The sequence below is a fragment of the Halichoerus grypus genome, chromosome 6 (assembly GCF_964656455.1).
Source record: "Halichoerus grypus chromosome 6, mHalGry1.hap1.1, whole genome shotgun sequence".
Lineage (NCBI taxonomy): Eukaryota > Metazoa > Chordata > Mammalia > Carnivora > Phocidae > Halichoerus > Halichoerus grypus.
In genome coordinates this window covers 118,578,106-118,598,703 of record NC_135717.1, presented here as the reverse complement: position 1 = coordinate 118,598,703, position 20,598 = coordinate 118,578,106, and the positions used below count along the sequence as shown (strand labels likewise).

The 20,598-nt window shown below is 44.7% G+C and overlaps 1 pseudogene; it reads left to right on the top strand.

The window, feature by feature from the left end:
* Positions 1–3,254: 3,254 nt before the first annotated feature.
* On the top strand, positions 3,255–16,227 carry LOC118538428 (keratin, type II cytoskeletal 2 epidermal-like; annotated as a pseudogene).
* Positions 16,228–20,598: the final 4,371 nt, after the last annotated feature.

Here is a 20,598-nt window from a genome sequence, read left to right as displayed (position 1 = left end):
GATGGGCATAGGCAGTAGGGTTTTATGAGCTCTATTTCCATTGGGAACTGGGTTAACTATTTACATCCTGATGATGTGGCAGAGTATTTGGGACACCCTCCCTCCGGTGGTTCCCTCCCTTTCTCTACCTGTGAGTCCTGGTCTGAATTCAAATGAGCTTCTTTCCCCCTTTTACCCCTTTACCACACTCTTCCCTCTCAACTCAAATGAGAGTCCTTGGACAGCTTACCCCCTCCAGAAAGCCTGCTTGAGTGGGACACTCAAGCTCCTCTTTGCTGTGAGGAGGGGGAGGCCTTTCACCAGGAGTTGGGAGACTTAAATGCTGACCTTCACCTTGGGGGCAATTGCTGTGCAACATCAGACTAGTCATTTCTCTTCCCAATGAGATAGCATGAGATTATCTCTACATATCTCTCCAGCTCAGGTGGAAAGAGCCCTGTCTGTGCTGTCGAGTTGGCCAGGGCTGGAGCGGGGATAGGATTTCAGTCAGGGAGGTCCAGAGGAGGGTGCCCCGAGGTGCACAGGGAGAGGCTAGAGCAGAAGAAGGTTTGGGGGACCCACTGTGGCTGGCTCTTTCTTTGCCTATTTTGACTAGAAACTCCTCGAGGGCTAGGAGAACACTTTCTCCAGCTCATGACCTTCCACAGAGATTGGTCCAGGGTCGAATGGAGTGCCTGGGGTGTGGTACTCAAGAGAATTTTTAAGAAAATGATTTTCAAAATAGTGATGACTTTCACTAGAATACCAGCCTTACCTAAAAAGGAAGAAGACAATACAGAAAGGACTGTACAATCACATTCTGCCTCTCCTTCCACCTCAGACCCCCTCTCTCCCAGTGGGCCTCGGCTGGTCTAGTGGCCAAAGTGCACCACCTCCCAGCAGGGCTCCCAATCCATGTCACCGCAGGTTTTATGCGTTCAATATCTGATTCAATTCGACACCTACGTATTGAGTTCTGGAATCAGTCTGCCTCGGTCAAAGTCTGCCTCTCCCCCTTCACTAGTTGCAGTATTTGGCAAAGCCCTTAATCTTTTGAACCTTAGTTTCTCCTTCTAAAAACTGAAGATAATGGTGATATCTACCTCATAGTGCTGCTGTGAGGATTAAATGAGATTATCTTTGTGAAGCATGTCACACACCCTGGAACACGGTGATCAGGCAGTAAACGTTAGGGTTGTGGGTGCTATTATTGCTGCTGGAGAAAGACATGGACTTAACATTCATCTTTATAAAATGCCAAAGGTGAAAATGAGTAGTTTCTTCCATTCTTTTGAGTGGTTTATATAACACCATAGTTAAGTAGCAAGGACAGATGTCATTATCACCCCATTTGACAGGTGACAAAACAGAGGCTGAAAAGCCCACAGTCACGAAACTGGGAAGTAATGGAGCTGGAATGAAGAATGAAAGGTATACATCTTACATCCTACATCATTTCCACTATACCCCGGCTCTGTTTTCCTCCTTTGCCCGGATCGGATTAGGGGTGTTTGTACAATGGGTGGGGCCTGATACTTAAGTACAGGATTCTAGGGTGAGGGAAACATCTCAGCCTGGGTCTGGAGAAGGAGCCCAACTGGGAGAGGTCGCTGAGCCCTGCCAGTGCACGTGTGAGAGCTCAGGGGTACCAGGTGACTTCTGGCAGGCCTGCAGGGTCAGGGGGCAGAGGAGTATGAAGGGCCCGAGATGGGGCCACGGGTCAGTGTGGTAACCTGCGTTTTCCTGGCCTGGGTGATAGGTGGTGAGAGGAGCCTGAGTCTAGAATATTCCCTCGGGCAGCTGCCCTCATAATTATGGGGTGACCAAAAGAAGGGACCAGTGTCCTTGGCCTGCCTGAGCATTTTCTAAAGGAAGTGCTGTTTCATTTCCCTGCAGAGGGGTTTGCAGCATTACAGGGCTTGATTGCCTGTATTATAAAAATAACACCTGCTCATTATTTTAAGAAATAATGGAAATATAGAAAGGTAAAAAAATTTTAAATCAACCATTATATGAAATAACTATTGTTGACACTTTGATATAGATATATAATACTTTGAACATATTTTTCTAAGGTATTTAGCTTTAGTCAGTTTTAAAAAATACATAGCTACATTCAGCCTCGATCTCCAATCTTATTCTAGGCCTTCTTTTTCTGTGCCTCGGACTTCATGGTCATACGGATTATTCAGTTTTGATTTCTCCTTTTCTCAGTTAACAAGAAAACAGAAAAAAAATTTGTTTGCATACAACTTGTAACCATCATTTAAATTATCTATATAATATTCCTTTTATGGATGCAGTTTATTTAACTATTTTCTATTCTTTTTTGGACATCTGTTTTGGGAACACACACACACTCACACACCTATTTGGGGGGAGGGTGGTTAGAGAAGCAGAAGCAACTCTCATCAACTATGGAAAGCTCCATTGAATAGGTCCCGTTGAGTCACCATTCTTTCCAGATCACTTTCTAATTCATCAGTGTCACTGTCTGAAGGCTCTAGAAGATGTACCTGGAGTTTCAATACCACTCTGATAGAAACTAATAATGTTGAAATACCAATGGTTTCAGAAAACGCCTTATCTGAGAGCTTTTGGGATATAATCGCACACACTTTGTATTGCCTAGGTCAACAGATAGTTGATAGATAAATAATAATAAGAAAACCCTGCTAACTAAGTGATGATTATTTGACATAGTGTTCCCAAGTAGATGGTAGTGTTTTTTTCTTGTCACTTTCAGCTTCAAGAGAGCCAAACCCAAGAACTTATCCTTGGCCAGCTGCCAACTCCAGGAGATATGAGGGGATCCTTCTGCATCCCAGCAGAGGAACATTGAGACAGCCTCTTTCCACCTCTTCAGTATTACTCATGCTCCTTGAGTCACCATGAGCAGGCAGATCTATGCCTTGAGGTGTCAGAACAGGAGCTTTGGAGTGGCTTGGCCATCCTGCCGGCGGGGGGGGGGGAGGGGGAGGGCGCAGAGAGGGGCAGAAAACTAACTGTTGGTCTGCAAGAGTGATGGCTGCTGCCAAGGCCACACCAGGCCAGGAGATTACAGTAGCGGGAGTCTTGTTAGTTTTGGTGGGAGCAGGAGCTTCTCCAGCAGTATAGCTATGGGTCTGGGCCAAGGCAGCAGCCTGGGAGCTATGGGGGAGGGTGTTTTGGGGTGGGCAGCCACAGTAGGGTGAGCTTTGGCCTTGGTGGTGGTCTTGGGGGGGCTGGGGTTTGTATGTCCAGCAGTGTGCCTTGGGGGCATCTAAGAAGTTGTAATGAATCAAAGCTTTCTGGAGCCACTGGATGTGAGGATCAACCCTGAGGTCCAGGAGGTGAAGCAGCTGGAGCAACAGCAGATCAAGGAACTCAATGACGATTACACTTTCTTCACTGACAAGGTGAGTCTTCTTCCAGGTCTTTCTTCCAGGATGGAAATAGGCTAGTGGTTACCATATTGGACAGGTCTAGATTATCTGAGGTCAACTAGCTCAGTCCCTGTCTTTTAAAATTGGCCCTGGTGGAAGGTACCCACTCTATTCTTCCTGTTCTCCAAGCCTCCCTAGGAGATTGGATCTGACCCTCAGCTACCTGTCACCACTGCGTCAAACTATGGCCTTATGTTCTCACCCTTAAATAAAGGCAATCTATTCTGCATGTATAGTAAATCAAAACAGGCTGACAGGTTCATTCTCAAAGAAGTCAAAATGGCCAATAGGTATCTTGTAAGTGGACACATTGACTTTGGCAAATGGTTTCTTCCCCATAAGTTGCCACGTGATTCTGGGTCTTGGAGTTTCTCTCCAGCAGCCCAGCATTTCCACTCTCAAAGCCAATGAGTGGAGACCACAAAAACCAGATGTTGTCTAGTTGATGGGCTCTGGAAAAAGGAGCATGGGGCCAATGCAAATGATTTGACCAGGTGATTTTTAAATTCTGTTGGCCAGGTTGAGAGTGGTGAACTATATTCACAGCCTGGAGGAGTCCTGACCTTCAGATCTCATCCAGTCTTAGCACCAAAAGGAGGCCAGACTTCTTATACTAGCTACACCAAACAGCAATCTTGGATTGAGGTTTACTCTGAGTAGCCCTGGGGAAGATGAGGCGTGCAGGAAGGTTGCATCTTGAGTTTGTGCCAATGGGACGCTCAGGGTTGTCTGGGAGGAATGCTGTAGTTCTGCCCAACTCCACCCTTCTCAGGGTGCTCTTTCTTAGGGAGGGGCAAATATGGGTCAGCACTATTGCATAGACCTGGAGCTGGGAAAAAAAATAAGGAGAAGCCAGTAAGAAGTAAAGTAGAATTGGTGAATGTGCCCAGAGCTCTGGATTTAGGGCCGTCTTACCACTATAGGTGGTGTACTAAGGAGCTATGTTCTTGGGGTGCCTGGGTGGCTCAGGCGTTTAGGCATCTGCCTTTGGCTCAGGTCATGATCCCCGAATCCTGGACTGAGCCCTACGTTGGGCTCCCTGCTCAGCAGGGAGCTTGCTTCTCCCTCTCCCTCTGCCCCTCCTCCCACTCGTGCTTGCTCTCTCTCTCAAATAGATAAATGAAATCTTTTAAAAAAGGAGGTATTTTCTTTCCTGATGACTGTAGTTGATAACACTGTATTGTGTAATTGAAATGTGCTAAGAGAGTAGAACTTAAGTCTCTATCTCTCTGTCTCTCTCTCACACATACACATACACACACACACACACACAAAAGATAACTATGTGATGTGATGGATGCGTTCATTAACTCAACTGTGGGAGCCTTTTCACAATGTATACATAAATCAAATCATTATGTTGTACACTATCAATATATTACCATTTATTATATCTCAATTATACCTCTATAAGACTGAAAAAAATGTGGGAAATTGTATGGGGCTCCTGCTTGATTAAAGCTCCAGCTTGGGAGGGGCGGAGCAAGATGGCAGAGGAGTAGGAGACCTAAATTTCATCTGGTCTCAGGAATTCAGCTGGATAGGGATCAACCCATTCTGAACACCTACAAACTCAACAGGAGATCGAAGAAAAGAATAGCAACAGCTCTCTGAACAGAAAAGCAACCACTTTCTGGAAGGTAGGACGTGCGGAGAAGTGAATCGGAGGCGATATTTGGGAGGATAGACGGCGGGGGAGGGGGACTCCGTTGGCCGCTTCTGGCAAGTGATAGAGCAGCGGAGCACAAAATCGGAACTTTAAGAAGTCAGCTCCACTGAGGGACATCACTCCAGTTGCTAAGCAGGGGCTGGAACCCTCGCGGGACAGTGTGGTCTCAAGACCCTCGGTGTCACAGAAAGACCGGGGGTGCCTGAGTGCGGCAGAGCTCCCAGGTATCGGAGCGGGGAAGCCGGCTGCAGAGACGGAGCCGAGGCGCGGGCTCTCAGCTTGGGGTTGCCATAAACCGTGATCCGCGGCACAGTCGGGCCACTGCTCCTCCAGCAGGGACCCAACAAGCAGCAGATGCGGGGAGACTCCCCTTCTTCTCCCGGGAGGAGAGGCGTGGGAGCGCACCGCAGGGATCTGCTGGGTTTGGAGGCTCCACACGGGGTCGGGTGCCAGAGATAGAAACGCTCGGTCACAGGCCGGGTGAGCACGGAGTGCGGCCGGAGACCGGGGAAATGGGAGTGACTGACTGCTTTTCTCTGGGGGCTCACTGAAGAGTGGGGCCCCGCGTTCTCGGCTCCTCTGGGGCTGAGATTGGGAGGCCGCCATTTTCACTCTCCTCCTCCAAAGCCGAACGGAAAGCTTGCAGGGAACAAAAGCTCCCGAGAGCAAACCCGAGCAGATTACTTAGCCCGGACCAGGCAAGGGCGGGGCAATTCCGCCTCCCGCAAAGACATTTGGGAACCACGGCAACAGGCCCCTCCCCCAGAAGATCAGTGAGAACAGCCAGCCAAGACCAAGTTTACCGATCAATGAGAACGGCAGAACTCCAGCGCTAGGGGAATACTGCACATAGAATTCATGGCTTTTTTACCATGATTCTGTAGTCTTTCAAAGCTAATTTTTTTTAACTTTTTTTTTGAATTTTTCTTTTTCCCTTTTTCAACCAACATCTTATCAATCCCTTTTTTAAAAAACATTTTTATTTTTCACTTTTAGAGTCATATTCTATCCCTTAATAGTAGTTACCCTTATTTTTGGCATATATATATAAGTTGTTCTCTCTTTATAATTTTGAGATAGTTTCTTCTAACAGATCAAAATATACCCTAAATCTCTAGTGTATGGTTTTGTTCTACTCTCCTGCCTGATCATATTCTCTCCCTTTTTTTCTTTTTTTTAATCCTCTTCTTTCTTTTTTCAAACAACTTCTTATCAATTCCTTTTATAAAATTTTTCATAATTTTCATCTTTACAGTCATATTCCATCCCTTCATCATATCAACCCTTATTTTTGTACATATATAAGTTTTTCTTTCTTTAAAATTTTGGGAGACACTTTCTTCTAACAGACCAAAATACACCCAAAATCTAGTGTGTGGCACTGATCTATGCACCAGCCTGATCATATTTGATCATATTCTGTTTCTTTTTTGTTTTGTTCTGTTTTTGTTTCTTTTTATCTTTATCTTTTTCTTTTTTCTTTTTTTCTTTTTTCTCTCTTTCCCTTTCTTTTCCCCCGGCTTCAGGTCTTTTCTGATTTGTTTAGAGTATATTTTCTGGGGATGTTGTTACCCTGTTAGCATTTTGTTCCCTCATTCATCTGTCCTCCTCTGGACAAAATGACAAGACAGAAAAAATCACCTCAACAAAAAGAACAAGAGGTAGTACCGACTGCCAGGGACCTACTCAATATGGACATTAGTATGATGTCAGATCTAGAGTTCAGAATCATCACTTTAAAGATACAAGCAGGGCTTGAAAAAAGCATGGAAGATATTAGAGAAACTCTTTCTGGAGAAATAAAAGAACTAAAATCTAACCAAGTCGAAATCAAAAAGGCTATTAATGTGCAATCAAAAATGGGGGCGCTAACTGCTAGGATAAATTTGGCAGAAGAGAGAATCAGTGATATAGAAGACCAAATGATGGAAAATAAAGAAGCTGAGAAAAAGAGAGATAAACAACTACTGGAGTACGAGGGCAGAATTCGAGAGATAAGCGATACCATAAGGCAAAACAACATTAGAATAATTGGGATCCCAGAAGAAGAAGAAAGAGAGAGGGGGGCAGAAGGTATATTGGAGCAAATTATAGCAGAGAACTTCCTTAATTTGGGGAAGGAAACAGGCATCAAAATCCAGGAAGCACAGAGAACCCCTCTCAAAATCAATAAAAATAGGTCAACACCCCGACATCTAACAGTAAAACTTATGGGTCTCAGAGACAAAGAGAAAATCCTGAAAGCAGCTCGGGAGAAGAGATATGTAACCTACAATGGTAGAAACATTAGATTGGCAACAGACCTATCCACAGAGACCTGGCAGGCCAGAAAGGACTGGCATATATTCAGAGCACTAAATGAGAAAAATATGCAGCCAAGAATACTATATCCAGCTAGGCTGTCATTGAAAATAGAAGGAGAGATCAAAAGCTTCCAGGACAAACAAAAACTAAAGGAATTTGCAAACACAAAACCCTACAAGCCCTACAAGAAATATTGAACGGGGTCCTCTAAGCAAAGAGAGAGCTTAAGTGCAACATAGACCAGAAAGGAACACAGACAATATACAGTAACAGTCACCTTACAGGCAATACAATGGCACTAAATTCATATCTTTCAATAGTTACCCTGAATGTAAATGGGCTAAATGCCCCAATCAAAAGACACAGGCCATCAGATTGGATAAAAAAACAAGACCCATTGATATGCTGTCTGCAAGAGACTCATTTTAGACCCAAAGACACCCCCAGATTGAAAGTGAGGGGGTGGAAAACCATTTATGATGCTAATGGACACCAAAAGAAAGCTGGGGTGGCAATCCTTATATCAGACAAATTAGATTTTAAACCAGAGACTGTAATAAGAGATGAGGAAGGACACTATATCCTACTTAAAGGGTCTATCCAACAAGAAGATCTAACAATTGTAAATATCTATGCCCCTAACATGGGAGCAGCCAGTTATATAAGGCAATTAATAACAAAAGCAAAGAAACACATTGACAACAATACAATAATAGTGGGGGACTTTAACACCCCCCTCACTGAAATGGACAGATCATCTAAGCAAAAGATCAACAAGGAAATAAAGATTTTAAATGACACACTGGACCAAATGGACTTCACAGACATATTCAGAACATTCCATCCCAAAGCAAGAGAATACACATTCTTCTCTAGTGCCCATGGAACATTCTCCAGAATCGATCACATCCTAGGTCATAAATCAGGTCTCAATCGGTACCAAAAGATTGGGATCATTCCCTGCCTATTTTCAGACCACAGTGCTTTGAAACTAGAACTCAATCACAAGAGGAAAGTCAGAAAGAACTCAAATACATGGAGGCTAAAGAGCATCCTACTAAAGAGTGAATGGGTCAACCAGGAAATTAAAGAAGAATTAAAAAAATTCATGGAAACCAATGAAAATGAAAACACAACTGTTCAGAATCTTTGGGATGCAGTAAAGGCAGTCCTAAGAGGAAAGTATATAGCAATACAAGCCTTTCTCAAGAAACAAGAAAGGTCTCAAGTACACAACCTAACCCCACACCTAAAGGAGCTGGAGAAAGAACAGCAAATAAAGCCTAAACCCAGCAGAAGAAGAGAAATAATAAAGATCAGAGCAGAAATCAATGAAATAGAAACCAAAAGAACAGTAGAACAGATCAACGAACTAGGAGCTGGTTCTTCTTCTTTTTTTTTTAAGATTTTATTTATTTATTTATTTGACAGAGAGAGACACAGCAAGAGAGGGAACACAGCAGGGGGAGTGGGAGAGGGAGAAGCAGGCTTCCTGCAGAGCAGGAAGCCCGATGCGGGGCTCGATCCCAGCACCCTGGGATCCAGACCTGAGGTGAAGGCAGACGCTTAATGACTGAGCCACCCAGGTGCCCCTAGGAGCTGGTTCTTTGAAAGAATTAACAAGATTGATAAACCCCTGGCCAGACTTATCAAAAAGAAAAGAGAAATGACCCAAATCAACAAAATCATGAATGAAAGAGGAGAGATCACAACCAACACCAAAGAAATACAAACAATTATAAGAACATATTATGAGCAACACTATGCCAGCAAATTAGATAACCTGGAAGAAATGGATGCATTCCTAGAGATGTATCAACTACCAAAACTGAACCAGGAACAAATAGAAAACCTGAACAGACCTATAACCACTAAGGAAATTGAAGCAGTCATTAAAAATCTCCCAAAAAACAAAAGCCCAGGGCCAGATGGCTTCCCAGGGGAATTGTACCAAACATTTAAAGAAGAATTAATACCTATTCTTCTGAAACTGTTCCAAAAAATAGAAATGGAAGGAAAACTTCCAAACTCGTTTTATGAGGCCACCATTACCTTGATCCCCAAACCAGACAAAGACCCCATCAAAAAGGAGAATTACAGACCAATATCCTTGATGAACATGGATGCAAAAATTCTCACCAAAATACTAGCCAATAAGATCCAACAGTGCATTAAAAGGATTATTCACCACGACCAAGTGGGATTTATCCCTGGGCTGCAAGTTTGGGTCAACATCCGCAAATCAATCAACATGATACAATACATTAACAAAAGAAAGAACAAGAATCATATGATCCTCTCAATAGATGCAGAAAAAGCATTTGACAAAGTACAGCATCCTTTCTTGATCAAAACTCTTCAGAGTGTAGGGATAGAGGGTACATACCTCAGTATCATAAAAGCCATCTATGAAAAACCCACAGTGAATATCATTCTCAATGGGGAAAAACTGAGAGCTTTCCCCCTAAGGTCAAGAACATGGCACGGAGGTCCACTATCGCCACTGCTATTCAACATACTATTAGAAGTCCTAGCCACAGCAATCAGACAACAAAAAGAAATAAAAGGCATCCGAATCGGCAAAGAAGAAGTCAAACTCTCACTCTTTGCAGATGATATGATACTCTATGTGGAACACCCAAAAGACTCCACCCCAAAACTGCTAGAACTCATACAGGAATTCAGTAAAGTGGCAGGATATAAAATCAATGCACAGAAATCAGTGGCATTCCTATACACCAACAACAAGACAGAAGAAAGAGAAATTAAGGGGTCGATCCCATTTACAACTGCACCCAAAACCATAAGATACCTAGGAATATATCTAACCAAAGAGGCAAAGTTTCTGTACTCAGAAAACTATAAAATACTCATGAAAGAAATTGAGGAAGACACAAAGAAATGGAAAAATGTTCCATGCTCATGGATTGGAAGAACAAATATTGTGAAGATGTCAATGCTACTTAGAGCAATCTACACATTCAATGCAATCCCCATCAAAATAACATCCACTTTTTTCAAAGAAATGGAACAAATAATCCTAAAATTTGTATGGAACCAGAAAAGACCCCGAATAGCCAGAAGAATGTTGAAAAAGAAAAGCAAAGCTGGCGGCATCACAATTTCGGACTTCCAGCTCTATTACAAAGCTGTCATCATCAAGACAGTATGGTACTGGCACAAAAACAGACACATCGATCAATGGAACAGAATAGACAGCCCAGAAATGGACCCTCAACTCTATGGTCAACTCATCTTCGACAAAGCAGGAAAAATGTCCAATGGAAAAAAGACAGTCTCTTCAACAAATGGTGTTGGGAAAATTGGACAGCCACATGCAGAAGAATGAAACTGGACCATTTCCTTACACCACACAGAAAAATAGACTCAAAATGGTTGAAAGACCTAAATGTGAGACAGGAGTCCATCAAAATCCTAAAGGAGAACACAGGCAGCAACCTCTTCGACCTCAGCCGCAGCAACTTCTTCCTAGAAACATCGCCAAAGGCAAGGGAAGCAAGGGCAAAAATGAACTATTGGGACTTCATCAAGATAAAAAGCTTTTGCACAGCAGAAGAAACAGTTCACAAAACCAAAAGACAACCGACAGAATGGGAGAAGATATTTGCAAATGACGTATCAGATAAAGGGCTAGTATCCAAAATCTATAAAGAACTTATCAAAAAAAAAAAGAAAGAACTTATCAAACTCAACACCCAAAGAACAAATAATCCAATCAAGAAATGGGCCGAAGACATGAACAGACATTTCTCCAAAGAAGACATCCAAATGGCCAACAGACACATGAAAAAGTGCTCAACATCACTCGGCATCAGGGAAATCCAAATCAAAACCTCAATGAGATACCACCTCACACCAGTCAGAATGGTAAAATTAACAAGTCAGGAAACGACAGATGTTGGTGAGGATGCGGAGAAAGGGGAACCCTCCTACACTGTTGGTGGGAATGCAAGTTGGTGCAGCCACTCTGGAAAACAGTATGGAGGTTCCTCAAAAAGTTGAAAATAGAGCCACCATACGATCCAGCAATTGTACTACTGGGTATTTACCCCAAAGATACAAATGTAGGGATCCGAAGGGGTACGTGCACCCCGATGTTTATAGCAGCAATGTCCACAATAGCCGAACTGTGGAAAGAGCCAAGATGTCCATCGACAGATGAATGGATAAAGAAGAGGTGGTATATATATACAATGGAATATTATGCAGCCATCAAAAGGAATGAGATCTTGCCATTTGCAATGACGTGGATGGAACTGGAGGGTGTTATGCTGAGCGAAATAAGTCAATCAGAGAAAGACATGTATCATATGACCTCACTGATATGAGGAATTCTTAATCTCAGGAAACAAACTGAGGGTTGCTGGAGTGGGGGGTGGGGTGTGAGGGATGGGGTGACTGGGTGATAGACACTGGAGAGGGTATGTGCTATGGTGAGCACTGTGAATTGTGCAAGACTGTTGAATCACAGATCTGTAGCTCTGAAACAAATAATGCGATGTATGTTAAGAAAAAAAAAGAAGAAGAAGATAGCAGGAGGGGAAGAATGAATGGGGGGAAATCGGAGGGGGAGACGAACCATGAGAGACGATGGACTCTGAAAAACAAACTGAGGGTTCTAGAGGGGAGGGGGGTGGGAGGATGGGTTAGCCTCGTGATGTGTATTAAAGAGGGCACGTTCTGCATGGAGCACTGGGTGTTATGCACAAACAATGAATCATGGAACACTACATCTAAAACTAATGATGTAATGTATGGTGATTAACATAACAATAAAAAGATAAAAAAAAAGAATTAACTTGTACCTCCCCTGGGGGGGAAAAATTTACAAAAAAAAAAAAAAAAAAGCTCCAGCTTGGGAAAAAAAATAAACTAAACTATTCTCTTCCTTCATGGCCTGACAAGGGTTGCTGGGCTAAAAGTTGGGAACAGGAGTTGAGGGATGAGTAGGGGAGGAGGTTCACTGTAGGAGGACAGTGTCTCATGAGCTTTACCAAAAAGATGCTCAACACATTCAAGGTACTGATTGTTAATTAATTCTTCTCTTTTGCTACTTACTGTCATTGTCACTTGCAATGTCATGAAAACAGAGAAGTAGGGAAAAGGGAATATTTTTGTCTACATCAGGTAACTGGCTATTTGGTAAAAGAATATTCCCGAGAGTGAGTTTTTTGCTGGCTCATTGATATGTCTCTTTCTGACCTCTTCCCAAATGATGCAGGCCAATAATTCTCAAACTTTGATGCAAATAATAATCAAGGAGGGAACTTGGTAAACATTCAAAGGCTCAGACCCTATCCTACATTAGGAAACCTGGACCTCTGTATAAACATGCTTAAAATCTCTTCAAATAATAGGGCTAACTAACCTCTATCCATAGCATGTTGGGAATTAACACTAAACTGGAGTCACTTATCACTCTCTCCAGGCTCAAGCCCACTGTGGCTGTCCCCTGGGCCTGAGCCCTTGGACTTACTAGCTCCAGGTGTGGTTCCTGGAGCAGCAAAACCAGGTGCTGGAAACGAGGTGGGAGCTGCTGCAGCTAGGTGTCAGATCCCGCACCACTAGCCTGGAGCCCAACTTTGAGGGCTATGTCGGCAACTTCAGGAGGCGGATGGACAAGTTCACAGCAGAGAAGATGAGGCAGGCAGCAGAGCTGAAGATCACCCAGGATGCCATGGGGGAATATGAGAAGAAGTGAGTGGTGGGGGAAGGTGGGACAGTTGGTGTTGGGCCAAAATATGTGTGGCTCCCAAGTCTGGTGTGAGAGTAATGCTAGAGCATAGAATTGGCCTCTCCAGGAACTTGTGGGGTCTTTTTCTGTTTGTTTTCTTCTTGTGAATCTGCTTGTGGATGTACGTTCAGAGTGTAGGACAGCAGAGAAAAGGGAATGTCTTGAGTCGTAACAATCTCCTTATCCACAAACTGCCACCAGATACAAAGTAGAGGTCAAGAGTAGGACAAAGGCTGAGAGTGACTTTGTGGTGCTGAAGAAGCGGGGAGGCAGCTGGCTTTGTCCCCCAGGGCTCAGTTCTGGTACTCTCTCCAGGCTGCTCTGCACTGGGCTCAGTTTCCTCCACTGTGAAGCATCCCCAGCCCCAGCTAACTGCCAAGTTAGCACTGGGTTGTGGGCAAGACTGTGAGAAGTGGTACGAATGAAGGCTATTCTGATTTCTTTCTCAAAAGTCCTGTTTTCAACTTCTTAAAGATATCAAATCCACCTGGTATTGTCCCCACTCTGTTAGTCTCCCCCAGTGCCTGCCCTATCAATGTCACTCTCCCCCTGGCATCTTGAGGCCATTGGGCCCACTGCCTCCTTTCTTTCAGGATGTGGACAGTGCCTACTTGGCCAGGGTGGATCTCGATGCCCAAGTGGACACTCTGCAGCAGGAAACTGAATTCCTTCAGGTCTTCTCTGCTGCTGTAAATTTGGGGTCTAAGCTCCCTGGGAGTCCCTGGGATGGTTGGAGAACTGAGAAAGAGAGAAGTTTCCCTGGGCTGCCCCCGAGCTTCTGCATGGCTGCTGGTGAGGTGGCTCTGGGAACCCCTAAATGTGGGTGCTGAGCATTTCTAGAAGACCGATCCCTGTTCTGCTGTGCAGGAGCTGGCCCAGGTGCAGCAGCCAGTCAATGACACGAACATGGTACTTTCCATGGACAACAACTGGCATCTGGACAGCATCCTCTTTGAGGTCAAGGCCCAGTATGAGGAGATTGCCCAGAGGAGCAAAGCTGAGGCTGAGGCCCTGTACCAGACTAAGGTGCCCACCTGGAGAACCGTCTCGTGCTGGGGTTGTGCCCAGAGGGCATATAGGATCCCCACTCCTGCCAATAGAGATTGATCTGCTCCTTTGGCTTATGGTTGGTAGGGCCATCTGACCTCATATGTCCTGTCCTGGAGATTAGTGGGGAAGGAACCTGTGAAAGTCTCTGGCTCAGCCACCCCTGGAAGTGGGTCTTGCCATTCCTATGTTGGGGGAGTTGACCCAACTCTGCAGACCCAGATGCATTTAGAGACACCACAGTAACTTACAAACCTGCACAGCCAGCTCTTCAATCCATGCATCATGGTAGCCAGTGTCTCACCCAGGCTGGCTTCTTTCTACCAGCACCTGCTCCCACTGCCTTCCCTCCCGCACATCTGTGGGAGCACATCTTCAGGGAGCCTGACCTTCCCAGTACCCACCTGAGTGGAATATGGTTGAAGGCAGTTCCTTAACAGGAATAATGATTCCAGGTCCACACATGAAATAGTTGCTGCCTTCTTCCTACTGTGGGTTGCCTGTTGGCTATCTCTCCTGTCAGGGTCTGGCTGGGAAGGATAGACCAAAGGTGTATTCCTGCCCAAGATTTGGTTCTGTGATCTTTGGTAGTTGCATACCTAGGCTGGGTAGGCATGTTTTCTTTTTTCAGCCAGACCCTGCTTTCCTAGCAGATAGGAATGTGTCTCCTCTATGGGTTGGTTTCAGCCACAATGACTAGACTGTGCAGAGCACATGAGTCCTGGTTAAGTGAAGCTTAGAGATCTGGGGTGAGTTGTTTGGCTCTCTCTGTGCTACTTTTCACTCCTGCCTTTTCCTGGTTCTAGTGCCAGGAGCTCCAGGCCACTGCATGAAGAAAGGGTGATGACCTCAAAGTGATTAAGATGGAGGTCAGTGAGCTGAACCCAGCCTTCCAGAGACTTTAAGCGGAAATCACCAATCTCAAGAAGCAGGTAGGGCACCAACTTGGCAGTGGAAGCTTTTGAGGGGGTGGAGTTAAGAAAGATTATTTTATTTCTTTATTTTTCTATATTTGCACATCTTCTATAATAAATTATGAAGGTGGGCAAAAGAGAAGCACAGCAAGCGGGTTGGTATATCGTCTTCCATGCCCCACTTACTGTCTGCTGATGGCTTTTGGCAGAGCACTGCCCCCTGCAAGGCGCCATCCTGGAGGCAGAGCAGAAGGGTGAGGTGAGCCTCAAAGACGTCCAGGATAAGCTGGCTGAGGTGGAGGCCACCCTGCAGCAGGTCAAAGTGGACATGGCCTGGCTGCTGTGTGACTACTGGGAACTGCTGGGAGCCGAGCTGGTCTTGGATATAGAGATCACCACTTACCACAAGCTTCTGGAGGGTGAGGAGAACAGGTAGGTGACCCAGGGGGCAGAGAATGTGTGAGTGTCCATCAGTAGTGACCCTCTGTCAACCTTCCCATCTGTATCATGGACAGTTAATTAACTCACTTATTCCTGAAACATCACCTGAGCTTTGTCAGTGGTGGGGAAGGAGGTGTCTGGTCAGGGCGTTTGTCCAGAGTGCACATGAGTAGTGCAGGTCCTGGCCCATATGCTGGAGTCCCTAACTCCTCCAAACTTTCCCTCTGAACCTCTGGACCAAAGGACAAAGTGGGGAGATTTCCCTGTCATTGAGAAAGACAGAGGAAAAAGAGTTTTCCTTAGCTTTGTTCAGTCTAGGTATGGCTGGCCTGAGCCGTAGCTGGGGAAAGGGTAGAGAAGGACTCTTGGGAGGAGGGGGATGAGGAGAGAGTATTAGTTGTGGGAGTCCAGGAATAGTGGCAATGAGCCCACCGAGAGTCAAAATTGTGGGCAGGGGAAACTGAGGACAGCTGCCCTTGTGACTCCAGGTGGGAACTGATGCAGTTCAGGAACCCAAGTATTTTCCAGAGTGAGACTAAATTACACATTTTATGGATCACACCTAGGGTATCCTTCCTTCTGGAAATTGTTCTCCTCTGAGCCCCTGTCAGAGGATTTACTGATTATTCTGATTGTTTTCATGCCAACAGGCTCTCTGGAGAAGTCACTGACAATGTGAGCTACTGTGAGTAATGAGGAGTTCTCCTTTGCTGGTGAGTCAGGAGTCACCCCTGACCTTTCCTGAGACAAGGAGGGAGGGGCTCTCAGCTAGGAGGCTGGGGACCTGCAGCCATGACCTCACTCTGTGGGCACTGGCTGTGTAGTCTTGCACTGGTTGCTTCTTATCTCATGGGCCACAAGACCAGGAGGGGATTTAGTAGAGGAGGTCAAATTTTCCTTTGCATCAAGGATCTCATGCTTGTCTCCAGGTGGAGGAAGCAGAGATCCTGCTGTTAGGAACCCCTGAGTCTGGTGTGGAGAGAAGGCCCGGAAGGATGGGTGGGACAGGAGCACTGGTTTTGGTGGCCATTGTTCCTTTATGGAACACTTCGGGAAGAAGCCCCTCAACGCTGTGTGTGAGATGGGTGTTCAGGGATGTAGAAGCTGTATAGGGATGCCCAGAGCTATCCTGAAACCTTCCTCTCTGTCTCCCCCGGCCATGGTGTCAAGCAGTCTCCGCTCCTGATGTGGTTGCATCTGGCTTCAGCTTATGGGGCAGAGTCTCCGCAAGGGGAGGCAATATCTTCAGAGGATCTGGTGTAGCATCTGGGGCTGTGCCCAGGGGTTCAGGGTCTGCAGGGGGCAGTGGGAGCTCCGGAGTGTCCAGACCTCAAGTTGGGAATTCTGGAGACACAGGGTTTGGTGTGGAAAATGAGTCCAGTTCAATGATTAACCAGGTCTCCAGCTGAGGGCACAGAAACCTGAAGATTTCCCTCCCAGAGGCAAAATAAAATCTGGTCCTGATCTCATGGTGTCCATCAACCTGAGTATTTCACAGTGTACATACCTGCTCTGGCTGTACTCCTCCTTTTAATTTTTTTCATTTTTTTGCAATTTGGAGGCAGGCTTCTGGGTCAAAACAAATTCTTTTTTTCCCATACATCCAAAGGTGGGGGGCCCATAGTAAACTCCTTACATGCAGTCTCAATGGGTCTATGGGGCTATCAGTCTCCTTCTTGCCTATCTTACCTGGCATCTCCATAGTGCTCTTAGTACACACTGTCCCCTTCTGTGGTACAGAAATCTCTTCTTCCATCTCAGTCCTGAAGTATAGGCATACACATACCCCCTCTTCTACTATCACTATCAATTCTCAGTTATCCACCTTAATGGGTGTCAGTCATTATACTGATAATCTGCAACCTAGGTTTAACAAGGATTTGCTTTGATTTGATGATTTTCTAAAGCCCCATCTGACCCATTCTGGGACATCAGGACACTCTGCCTCCTATAGATTCACAGACCCTGGGTACTTACCAAAGGGAGGAGTTGAGAGGAAGATCTATGGGGACCTGGAGGGTGGAGGAGTGCCAGCCCAGACCCACCCCTTTCCCTGAGAAAGCCTGTGTGCATTATCACCTGGAGATAAATGTGACAGTAGCTGAGTTCATGTGTTTCCTCTTTCCCAGGGATGGGTATAAAAATATAACAGAAGCAAGTATGTCTTAGGACCATACTCCAGGTAGAATCCAGTTTAAAATACATACCCAGTGTGACCTGCTAGACTAGAAGGGTGTGCAAGCCCTGGGCCCTACTATCTAAGGAGAAGATCTTGTAATCTATTTTTCCTTTTGAAGAGCTGCCTCCTTCTACCTTCCTATTCCTTGTCCACCATCCCCGCCCCCACCATACTTTCCAATAAACTTCATCAAAAACTCATTCATTTGGGAACTTTCAAAAATATGCACTACTTAGATGGGCCCTGAGTGTTGCTCTTCCCCATCACCACCCTGCAACACACGCATACACATATGCATGCTCATTCTCTCTTCTCCCCACGCCCACTTACCTGTGCTGACCGAAGGGCATGTTATTTCTACTTCGCTTTGGAAGGTGGACAAAAATGACCCTTCTTTCCCCTCCTTATTGAAGAAGCTTCCGTTTTTAAGATAATTAACTTCAGGTCCTCCAGCCTTGCTTGGCAGCCAAGCTGGTGTCATTACTACCTAATTAAGGGATAATAGTCTTGTTATCATTCTCATTACAAGAATTATTATCAGGTAATGGCCAGCAGGTGTAAAGTGGGAAGCAGCAGCCTGGGGGCTCAGGTCACAAGGGCAACTCCACTGTTTTGTCTACTGCTTTCCTCAGAAAGTAGTTCCCAGTGGAGCACCCCATGGAGTCCAGCCGTGTGAGATTGGGAGTACGGTCTCATTAGTTCCCTATCATGACCACTGTTGGGAGTGCTGAACGGAGGGACCATGGCCAGCCAGGGAGAGGATGGGCATAGCTTTTCATCTGAGCAAGCCCTGGGTTTCTAGAGAGGCGTTCATTCATTTGACAATCATTTATTGAGCACCTACTATGTGCTAGATTCTGTCCTTGACACTAATACAAAAAGGTGGCCAAGACCTATGTCTACAAGGCGAGAGAATGTGCAGAGGACAGGATATAAGTGCTGTCTAGGGGAAGCACCTGTTGGGGCAAGGGGCCGGACTAGCAGGATGGGGGAAAATTTCCTTGATGAAGAGCCCTCAAACTGAACCCTAAAACCTAAATGTTGAGGAGGAGTTAGCCAGGGGAAAGGGTTAGAAGTTCTATCTCCTGGTGATGGGAGCAGTGCTTGACACACAGTACGTCATCAATAAATATTTGTTGAAGGACTGAAAAAGAGCTTGACAAGAGCTTGGCTCTTCAGGCTCTTTCCCAGAAGTGCAGTCTGGTGCAGCTGAGAGAGAGGTGTGGCAGGAGAGGTTGATGAGGACCTCTGGGTAGAGTGACTAATTTGTTTTGTTTTCCCAGGACATTCCTGCTTTTTAAAACTGAGCATCCCATGTTCTGAGAACACACTTGGTCCCAGGAAACCAGGTCCTGCTGCTTTGTTACCTCAAGCGATTTGGACTCCATCCCAACCTGTTTAACAATAAAGTGATGCAAAGGCAAGAGTGTTTATCTAGCAAACAGAGTGTGCCTGAGCCTGCCAGCTGTCCTCCAATATCTTTTCTCCTCTTCTCCTACAGAAATAGAAATTACAGATGAGCACACAGCCACCCACCTATGGGCAACATTTTCAAGCCTCCTTTACAAATAACTGTGGCTGAAACAAAATTCCGGACAATGGAATGTGAGTTGAAATCATATCATGCTCCCGACTGTGTCCTTAAAAGGCGGAGCCCCCGAGAGCGGGTTCAGTCTTTGAAGAAAAAATGGTGAGGAAGTTTAAGAAACTCTATAAACTCAGGCCCTACCCCAAACTTTTTGAATAAGAATTGCAGGGTTGAGTTGTTTTAAAAAGATTTCAGGCAGTAGTAGTTAAGAGCATGGGCTCTACAGCGGGCTGCCTGACTTCCATTCCCAGTTTCCCGCTGTGTGGTCTTGTCCAGGTAACTTAACTTCTCTGTGTCTCAGTTTCTGTAAAAAGTGTCTGTTGATCTTGCAACATTTATCCAGCACTTAATATGTGTCAGGTACTGTTCTGAGCACATTAACATGAAAAGAATATTTATTCAGCTTTTGTTGGGTATTTTATAACTGCCAATTAGATCCTGTTGGGTGAGAGTGTCAGCGAGATCTTTTATATCTTTGATGATTTTTTTCTCTAGTGGTTCTATCAATTATTGAGGGAGGAATATTGAAGTCTCCAACTTTAACTGTGGATTTGTCGATTTCTTCTTTTGATTCTATCAATGTTTGCTTCACATATTTTGCAGTGCTTCCTAAGGTGACAAAGATGTTCGAATTATCTGATGAGTATTTTTTAAAGATTTTATGTATTTATTTGAGACAGAGAGTGAGTGAGAGCAAGAAAGAGAGAGATAATGTGGCATATACACTTTAGCATTGTTATGTCTTCTTGGTGGATCGGCCTTTTTACATTATATAATGTCTCTCTCTGTTTCATATATATACATATATTTTGCTCTGAAGGCTACTTTATCTGATGTTAATATAGCCAGTCCTATTTTCTTTTGATTAATATTTGCATGATATTATCTTTCTCTAATCTTTTACTTTTAACTTGCATGTATTATTATATTTGAGGTGAGGTGTTTTTTTTTTTGTAGATAGCATATAGTTGGCTAATGTTTTTTAATAAGCTCTGACAATCTCTGTCTTCTAACTGATGTATTTAGACTATATTTAATGTAATTATTAATACGTTAAGCCTTAAGTCTGTCATTTTATTATTTTTTTTGTTTCCATTTGTTCTCTCTGTTTCTCATTTCTCTTTGTTTTCCTGCCTTCCTGTGGTTGCTTGAACATTTTTAAGAACCCATTTTGATATATGTATAGTATCTTTGTATACCATTTTTAGTGGTTGCTGTGGGTACGACGCATACAACTCCCAACAGTTTACTGCTGTCACCATTTGACTAGTGCAAGTGAAGAAACCCTAACTCTCTA